This window comes from Triticum aestivum, chromosome 2B (assembly GCF_018294505.1).
Source record: "Triticum aestivum cultivar Chinese Spring chromosome 2B, IWGSC CS RefSeq v2.1, whole genome shotgun sequence".
Lineage (NCBI taxonomy): Eukaryota > Viridiplantae > Streptophyta > Magnoliopsida > Poales > Poaceae > Triticum > Triticum aestivum.
Window position 1 is genome coordinate 58,188,706 of NC_057798.1, and position 9,534 is coordinate 58,198,239.

The 9,534-nt window shown below is 51.1% G+C and overlaps 1 pseudogene; it reads left to right on the top strand.

The window, feature by feature from the left end:
* Positions 1–280: 280 nt before the first annotated feature.
* On the top strand, positions 281–3,948 carry LOC123040403 (transketolase, chloroplastic-like; annotated as a pseudogene).
* The last annotated feature ends 5,586 nt before the right edge of the window (positions 3,949–9,534 follow it).

Consider the following 9,534-nt stretch of genomic DNA (forward strand, 5'->3'; position numbering starts at 1 on the left):
ACTCCTCGCAACACCAGCAAGCCACGCGTGCGTGCTAATTAAGCTCGCAGCCCCAGCCATGGCGACGCCGACGCCCACTCCCGCTCCCACCTCGCCCGCTTGCACGCCGGCTGCTTTGGCGTTCGGCGGCCGTGGCGGCTTCCTCCTCGCTCGCGCCCGGGTCGGCCCTGGCGCTGGCGGCCGATGGGTGGTCCGCGCCCAGCCGGCGGCGGCCGAGCTGGTGGAGCGGTCGGTGAACACCATCCGGTTCCTGGCCGTGGACGCCGTGGAGAAGGCCAAGTCCGGCCACCCGGGGCTCCCCATGGGCTGCGCGCCGCTGGGCCACGTCCTCTTCGACGAGTTCCTCCGCTTCAACCCGGCCAACCACGCCTGGTTCGACCGCGACCGCTTGGTGCTCTCCGCCGGCCACGGCTGCATGCTCCACTACGCGCTGCTCCACCTCGCCGGATACCAAGGCGTCACGGTCTGCTCTCTCACATTTTGGTGGCTGATTGTCAGAGGAACTCTGTATTTGTGCTATGACTCTCTATGTGCTGTGTGCTATGCCAGAAGTCTGAACTATCTGAAGTTGTTTCATATCACACGACCCACATACTGTTTGACTAATTTTTGAAGTTGAGACCAAGGCGTCACGGTACACATTTTGCTCGATTGCCAGAACAACCCTGTATTTGTGCGATGCCAAACTCTGTATGTGTGCTATGCTATGTCAAAAGTCTCAACTCTGCACCCGCAAATAAAAAGAAGTCTGAACTCTGAAGTTATTTCATATCAATTGTAAGATAGAAGTTGCAATTTCAGCTTTAAATTCATGACCAATTCTGCGATTATAGCCTTTCAGTATACATGTACATGTCGAATTCTGAAGTAAATTCATAACTCTGTAATTCTTGGGTGATTGGAAAATCATGTTTTGAGAACATCTGGTTACTCTTCTCTTTTAGTAACTGAGCAAATTCTTGTTGGGTGAGAGTGGCGGAGCTTCATGGGGGCCAACCTGGGCGGTGGCCCCCCCAGCCCAAGAAAAAAAATCACCTACTACTTGTTAGTTTTTGTGTTGTATTTTCAGTAAAAACAGGCTAAATCTCATAGTTTTGCCCCTCCTTAGCCCATTGCCCCTCCAAAGATTTGGCCCAAGCTCCGCCCCACCGTGAGCATGTTAGGAAAATGATGGGTGGTGCACGATGGATTTTTCTGAACTCTGACAAAGACACACAAAAAAACTGAACTATGTAATTGTTTGTTGATGCAGATAGATGACCTGAAAGCCTTCCGGCAGTGGGGGAGCAGAACTCCTGGTCATCCAGAAAATTTTGAGACAGATGGTGTTGAAGTCACCACCGGTTTGCCTCTTGAACATCTACAGTAATGAACATTATAAAGCTTCTACTACAAAGAAAAAAAAACTATGCCTGCCTGAACTGTTCTGATGTTTATGTAGGTCCTCTGGGGCAGGGCTTTGCAAACGCTGTTGGACTAGCACTTGCTGAGAAACACCTAGCTGCTCGTTTCAACAAGCCTGATTTAACAGTCGTGGACCATTACACGTAAGTTAATATTTACTTGCCTGACAAAATGTGATTACCAACCTAATGTGCATAGGGACATGGTTAACAGAATCTGTTTCCTTCATGGTCTCATAGGTATGTTATTCTTGGGGATGGTTGTCAAATGGAAGGTGTTGCGAATGAGGCCGCCTCCCTTGCTGGTCACTGGGGTCTCGGAAAGTTGATTGCCTTCTATGATGACAATCATATATCAATCGATGGAAGTACGGCTATTGCTTTCACTGAAGATGTGCTTGCCCGATACGAGGCCCTAGGATAGCATACTATCTGGGTGCAGAATGGAAACACTGGCTATGATGACATCCGTGCAGCTATAAAAGAAGCAAAGGAGGTCAAAGATAAGCCAACTCTTATCAAGGTGATAATCAGACTCACAGTAATATTTCTTTTGTTTGTCAGTTTGATACAGTTTTATCAGACAAATGACAACTGGGACTGGTTTTGTATATCTAGGTGACAACTACAATTGGTTATGGATCGCCAAACAAAGCAAGCACACACAGTGTCCATGGGAGCGCTTTAGGTTCCAAAGAAGTTGAGGCAACCAGAAAAAATCTTTCCTGGGCTCATGAACCTTTCCATGTGCCTGATGAGGTGAAAAGGTACAGTGTAGTTCTTGTAGAACTCAAGCTGCAGAGCATCACAGTGCTCGCAAACAAATTGTTCTGTTATCAAGAAATTCAAACATGTGGCTGTTCCTTAGGCAGTTCTTCTAGATGTTGTATGCATCATACAATATTGAACATAGTTTTTTCATTTCAATTGTACATACATTCAAAATGGTACATACAAATTTTATGGTATAATGATGCAAATTCTCAGTTCTGAATCTTGTTGACAATTATTCTGCAGTGGAGACTTACCTTTTTTTTGGAACAGAGGCTCTACATTTCAGTTTTCAAATTATCGCATAGTAATATGGTATTGCATTGAACTTAGTTGGTTCTGCACTGAAGTTTGACTAAATAATCACTCCTTCCAGGCATTGGGCTCATCATCTTGAAGAGGGTGCTTCTCTTGAAGCTGAATGGAATGCAAAGTTTGCAGAATATGAAAAGAAATACCACCAGGAGGCTGTCGAGCTAAATAGCATAATATCAGGGAAGCTTCCGGCTGGGTGGGAAGATGCTCTTCCGGTGAGTTCTCCTCTGAAACTTAAATGTCTTACCTATGTAATATTCATCAAGTGTCAGAATGAGTTATAGTCTGACTTTGTTCCCTTGTTTGTTCTGCAGAAATATACCCCCGAAAGTCCTGCTGATGCTACAAGGAACCTATCTCAGCAATGCTTGAATGCTCTTGCTAAAGTAATACCCGGATTTCTTGGAGGCAGTGCTGATCTTGCATCATCAAACATGACATTGCTAAAGATGTTTGGTGATTTCCAGAAGGACACCCCTGAAGAGCGAAACATCCGCTTTGGTGTCAGAGAGCACGCGATGGGCGCCATCTGCAATGGCATTGCTGTACACAGCCCTGGCCTGATACCTTACTGTTCGACATTCTTCGTGTTCGCCGACTACATGAGAGCTCCTATACGCCTTTCGGCCCTGTCTGAATCAGGAGTGATCTTTGTGATGACTCATGATTCCATTGGACTTGGAGAAGATGGGCCGACACATCAGCCGGTTGAGCAGTTATTCAGCCTCCGAGCAATGCCGGGCATATTAATACTCCGACCAGCTGATGGAACCGAGACTTCTGCGGCTTATAGGATCGCGGTTATCAACAGGAAGAGGCCATCTATCCTTGCACTCTCTAGGCAGAAGCTCCCACAGTTGGAAGGGACATCGGTTGAAGGCGTTGCTAAGGGAGGGTATGTCATTTCTGACAATTCCTCAGGCAACAAACCTGACCTCATCCTCATCAGCACAGGCTCTGAGCTCGAGATCGCGGAAAAAGCTGCAGATCAGCTGAGGAAGGAGGGGAAATCTGTACGGGTTGTCTCGCTTGTTTGCTGGGAATTGTTTGAGGAGCAGTCTGAGGAATACAAGGAGAGTGTCCTACCAAGCGATGTTACTTCCAGGATTAGCATCGAGGCTGGTGTCACAATGGGATGGGAGAAGTACATCGGACAGAAGGGTAAAGCAGTCGGCATTGACCGCTTCGGTTCAAGTGCTCCTGCTGGGAAAATATACAAGGAGCTTGGTTTGACGGTAGAGAATCTCATTGCAACAGTCAAATCACTGTAAAAGGATCGTTGCATTGCTCAACAAATGTATATGAAGGTTCGCTTCTATATCCTAGTATATGCTATTTTAATAATCAATAAAGGGCAGTCTCAAGGTTGGTTTGTTACAGCTCGGGGAGCTTATTGAGGTGTAAATAATAACAATGTCTGCCTAACAGCCCTAATAATTAAGCCAGTTTGTTTTTCCAACTCAGCTAAGTAATAGATAGTTCTGGGAGTGCCCACTGCAATTCATATAGAATTACTGTGTCCCCGCGAAAAAATAAGACACTCATATATATTTTGTGTCGTCAAGTTGCAAGTTACTGTGGCACGGCGATTAAATTGCCAGAATCTGAACTCCATTGCTGTCGGCAACAAAGTCCCCATGTCTTGTTTCTTGTATTTGTTTTACAAGGGTCGAAGAATCCCCATTCTTATACATGACAAAAATCTCAGGAAGGCGGTTGATCCTCTAGCATTCTGTGTCATATACTCCCTCCGTTCCTAAATACTTGTCTTTCTAGGCATTTCAATAAGTGACTATATACGGAGCAAAATGAGTGAATCTACACTCTAAAATATGTCTACATACATCCGTATGTAGTAGTCATTTGAAATGTCTACAAAGACAAATATTTAGGAACGGAGGGAGTACATTCCGGCCATATTTCCTAGCTAGTTGGTTTCTGAAAAACAAAGTGTAACCCTTGTCTAGCTACAAGTTACTATGGTCCTGGGATTATGTCGCCAGGATCTGAACATCATTGCAATCTCCTCCCTGCGTGGCGACAATGGAGCCGCTAAGGTGACTGAGAATTCCTCCAGAGCTGCACCATTGGACAAGAGGAAATTTGCAAGTATCCTGTCGAACCCATTCCCAGTGTACTTGGCGATGTTGATCCTTTTGAGGCTATGGCGGGAGCAAGGGATGCCCCATCGCCACATGCTCCTCAACATCCAGTCATCATCATACATGTCGTCATCGTTGTCACAGATCTCCGGCTCAGGGTCTGAATCTGAGTACTCATCGTCAGAGTAGTATGTCTTGTTCAATGTCTCGGAGCCCAGAGGAAACAAGGACAGCGCTTCCAGGTGTAGGGTGCTGGCGACGAGGACGGCAACGGACCGGACGTCGACGTGATCGGCGGCCAAGAACCCCTTGAGGACCAGGTGCCGGAGCTGGGGTAAGTGGTCGCGGGCTATGGCTGTGATCTCGCTGCTGTAGTAGGCCATTGAGGGGCGCAGCTCGAGGCGAAGGTACGTCAGCTTCTTGCACCGGCTGATGAGCTCCAAGACTGGAGCAACCTCCACTGGTGCTTTGCTTGTGAGGTCCTCGCAGATATCGATGGTCAGCGCCGTCACTTGGCCATAGTTGGGGATGTCAAGGAACGTGTCCGAAGGGAGGCCGCCCTTGTAGCGTAGGGATCGCAGGCGCTGGGTGCGCAGCACGACGCGGCGGGCGTTGTGGCAGCAGACCATGGCGAAGCTCCGGAGGCGTTCGCTGGACACGGTGATGGTGGTGGCGGTCGGGCACTCCTCGAGCCTCAGATCGGCGAGGTGCGGGCAGCTCGAGACTGTTAGACTGTATTTACATGTGTATATTGTAACGTTTTATACCACCTCATTATATATATATGTGATAGGCCACCCCTAGAGGGTTGTGCCGGTTCCCCCAAAGCCCATTGTCTTACATGGTATCACGCTAGGTTACGTCCGCTTCTGCCTAAAAACCCTAAACCACCGCCGCCGCCGCCGCGCCCGCCGTCGCCATCGCCCGACTGCTATGACGTCCGCCGCTGCGTCCGGCTCCACCGCCACCGGTTTTCTGCCGGCCTCCCTCGCGGCACTTCTCTCGAGGCCGCTGGATGCCGCCTCCCTTCAGGCGCCGATCGGGACACGGAGCGTCGGCTCCCTCTTCGCGCTCCCGCCGGCTGCTACTTCGCCCGGGCAGGCGCTTGTGGCCCACACCGCCGCCGCCCCGTCAACCGCGGCTGTCGCGCCCTCGGCCACTGCGCCGCTGGTGGCGGAGGACGTCGCGCTGGCAGGCTTCGCGGCGTCAACCGCGGCCATCGCGCCCTCTGTCACCGCGCCGGCTGCCCCTCTGACTGTCTCCACGGTGGTCTCACCTCAGCCAGTCTCCTCGATGGGATCGCAGCCGCCGCCGCCGTTTCACTTCAGCCATCTCATCACCATCAAGTTGTCGTCGGACAATTACATCTTCTGGCGCGCGCAGGTTCTTCCGCTTCTTGGGAGTCACTATCTGCTTGGCTATGTCGACGGCTCTCTCCCTTGCCCTCCTGCGCTGGTTGACAGCGTGCACGGTCCGGTCTATAATCCGGCTCACCGTGTCTGGACAGGGCAGGATCAGGCGAACCTCTCCTCCATCCAGGGGTCGCTCTCTCCGGCCGTTGCTGGGCTTGTTGTCTTCGCCAAGACGTCCCACGAGGCATGGACTATTCTTGAGCGCTCGTTTGCGGCACAGTCGCAGGCTCGTGTATCTGGGCTCCGTCGCCAACTTGGGGAGTGTCAGAAGCTTGACTCCACCGCCATTGAGTTCTACAACAAAGTCAAGAGTCTCGCCGACACGCTGGCCTCCATTGGACAGCCCCTCACCGACTCCGAGTTCAACTCGTTTATTGTCAATGGTCTTGATGAGGAGTATGACGCCCTAGTCGAGATCATCAATGAGAGGGGCAACTCCACGCCCATGCCAGCACACGAGGTTTTTTCACGCCTCCTGCTTACTGAGCAACGAGTCGAGACGCGCGGATCCAGGGGCAACGGTGCCCTCTCGGCAAACGCCGCCACCAAGGGTGGTCGCTCCTCTGCTTCATCCAGGGCTCCTTCGGGGCAGTCACCACCACCCGCCTCGGCCCCTCCTCCTACTGCGACGCTACCAGGGGCTGGCGGTCCACGTGTGTGCCAGCTTTGTGGTCGCGATGGGCACTGGGCCTTGAAGTGTCACAAGCGCTTCCAGCGGGGTTTTCTTGGTCTCGGCAATGACGGGAAGGATACACGCAACTTTGCTCGTCAGGTCGCCATGGCTGATCGTCCGCCGCCGCAGAAGCCACAGGGACACACTCAGTCCTACTCCATTGATCCCCACTGGTACATGGACTCTGGGGCGACAGAGCACCTGACCAGTGAGATGGGGAAGCTTCACACTCGTGAACCCTACCATGGCTCCGACAAGATCCACACCGCCAATGGAGCAGGTATGCACATCTCTCATATTGGTCAAGCATCACTTCTCACTAGACATGCCAATAGGAGTCTTCAACTTCGCAATGTTCTTCGAGTTCCATCTGTGACACGTAATCTTCTTTCAGTTCCTAAACTCACTCGTGATAATAATGTGCTTTGTGAAATTCATCCTTTTGATCTTTTTATTAAGGATCGGGGCACGAGGGACATTCTTCTTAGTGGGCGGCTCTGCCAAGGTCTCTATCGTCTGGAGCATCCTGGCGTCGCTCGCGTCTTCAGTGGAGTTCGGGTATCTCCGTCACAGTGGCATGCTCGTCTTGGTCATCCGGCCACACCTATTGTCCGGCATGTTTTGCGTCGTCATGAGCTTCCTAATGTGTCTAATAATAAAGATGTAGCAGTGTGTGATGCTTGTCAGCAGGGGAAGAGTCATCAACTTCCTTTTTCGGAGTCCAGTCGTGAGGTGAAACATCCTTTAGAACTTGTGTTTTCAGATGTATGGGGTCCTGCTCAGACTTCTGTTAGTGGTCATAATTACTATATCAGTTTTGTTGATGCTTACAGCCGCTTTACCTGGCTTTATCTTATCAAACGTAAATCTGATGTGTTTGACATTTTTGTTCAGTTCCAAAAACATGTTGAACGCCTTCTCAAGCACAAAATTGTTCATGTTCAGTCGGACTGGGGTGGCGAGTATCGCAACCTCAACTCCTTCTTTCAGTCGCTTGGGATCACTCACCGTTTAGCATGTTCACATACACATCAGCAGAATGGTTCAGTAGGACGTAAGCATCGTCACATTGTTGAAGCTGGTCTGACTCTCTTGGCCCATGCATCTGTTCCGTTTCGTTTCTGGAGTGATGCTTTCACCACTGCATGTTTTCTCATCAATCGTACTCCCACTCGTGTTTTGAATATGAAGACTCCCATTGAAGTTCTCCTTAATGAACAACCGGACTACACCTTTCTCAAGGTGTTTGGGTGTGCTTGCTGGCCCCATCTCTGTCCATATAACAAGCGTAAGCTCGAGTTTCGTTCCAAGAAGTGTGTTTTTTTTGGTTATAGCTCTCTTCATAAAGGATACAAATGTATTCATGTGCCCACTAATCGTGTCTACATCTCTCGGGATGTTGTGTTTGATGAGCATGTTTTCCCTTTGCCAAACTCCCTGTGTCCACTACCGAGCCACCTGTCATGCATTCATCCTCTGTTGCTTCTGACCAATTTGATGATGTTGCATATTCTCCTCTATTGTTGCCTAACCATGGTGCAGGCACTGGTCGTGGGGCTCGTTTGGAGATTCTGGAAGTGCCATCTTCCTCTTCGTCGCCATCGCCTTCATCCTCGGCACCTTCTGTTGTGCATGAGGAGCACATGGCGCCCCTGCATGGCCTCGGTTTCCGTGCTCATGCACGGCCGATCGACGTCCTGGCCCGGTCGCCTCTGGCTTCTGGGCTGCCTTCGCCATCGTCGCACCCTGCAACCCCGCCGATGGGCCGGCCTCCTCGGTCCCCGTCTCGCCCAGGGCGCCGGGGCAGTCATCACCAGGCCTGGCCTCGCCCGCCCCTGCCTCGCCCAGGGTGTCTGGGCCCTTCTCACCAGGGCCGGCCTCGCCTGCTCTCGCCTCGCCAAGGCCGCCTGGGCCGGTGTCACCGGAGCTGGCCTCGCCCACTCTCGGTTCGCCCATGGCCTCTGAGCCCCTGTCGTCGGGCCAGTCTTCGCCATGCAGCCCGGAGTCGTCTGTCCCGAGCTCGCCTGAGGTGATTCCTGCATCTCCGGCGACCGTCACGTCTCCGTCACCTTCGCCTCCGCCGGCTCCTGCTGCTGCTCTACGTCCACATACGCGCAGTCGGAGTGGCATTTTTCAGCCTAAGCAACGTCACGATGGCACAGTTGCTTGATTAGCGGCGTGCATGTCTGCTGCTCTCGCAGATCCATCCTCTGAGCCACGCACGTATCAAGCTGCTATGCGCATTCCTCATTGGAGAGAGGCCATGGAGCAGGAGTATCAAGCGCTTCTTCGCAATCAGACATGGACTCTTGTTCCTCCACAATCACGGGTAAATGTCATTGATTCCAAATGGGTTTTCAAAGTGAAGAGGCATTTTGATGGGTCCATTGAGCGCTATAAGGCTCGTCTGGTTGCTCGTGGTTTTCGACAGCGTTTTGGACTTGACTATGAAGACACCTTCAGTCTAGTGGTCAAGCCTACTACCATCAGACTTCTTCTCTCTCTGGCTGTTACTCGAGGTTGGTTTCTTCGTCAGCTTGATGTTCAAAATGCTTTTCTTCATGGTGTCTTGGCGGAGGAGGTTTACATGTGCCAGCCTCCGGGTTTCTCTGATCCGGATCGCCCTGATCATCTCTGTCGTCTGTCCAAGGCAATTTATGGTCTGAAGCAGGCTCCTCGTGCTTGGCATGCTCGTCTTGCAATGGCTCTTCGTGCTCATGGTTTTGCATCATCAACTGCTGACTCCTCATTGTTTCTTCTTCAAAGGCCTGAGGTTACTATGTACTTGTTGGTCTATGTAGATGATATCATTTTGGTCAGCTCCTCTCAGTCGGCTGCTACTGCGCTTGTTCGCTCAC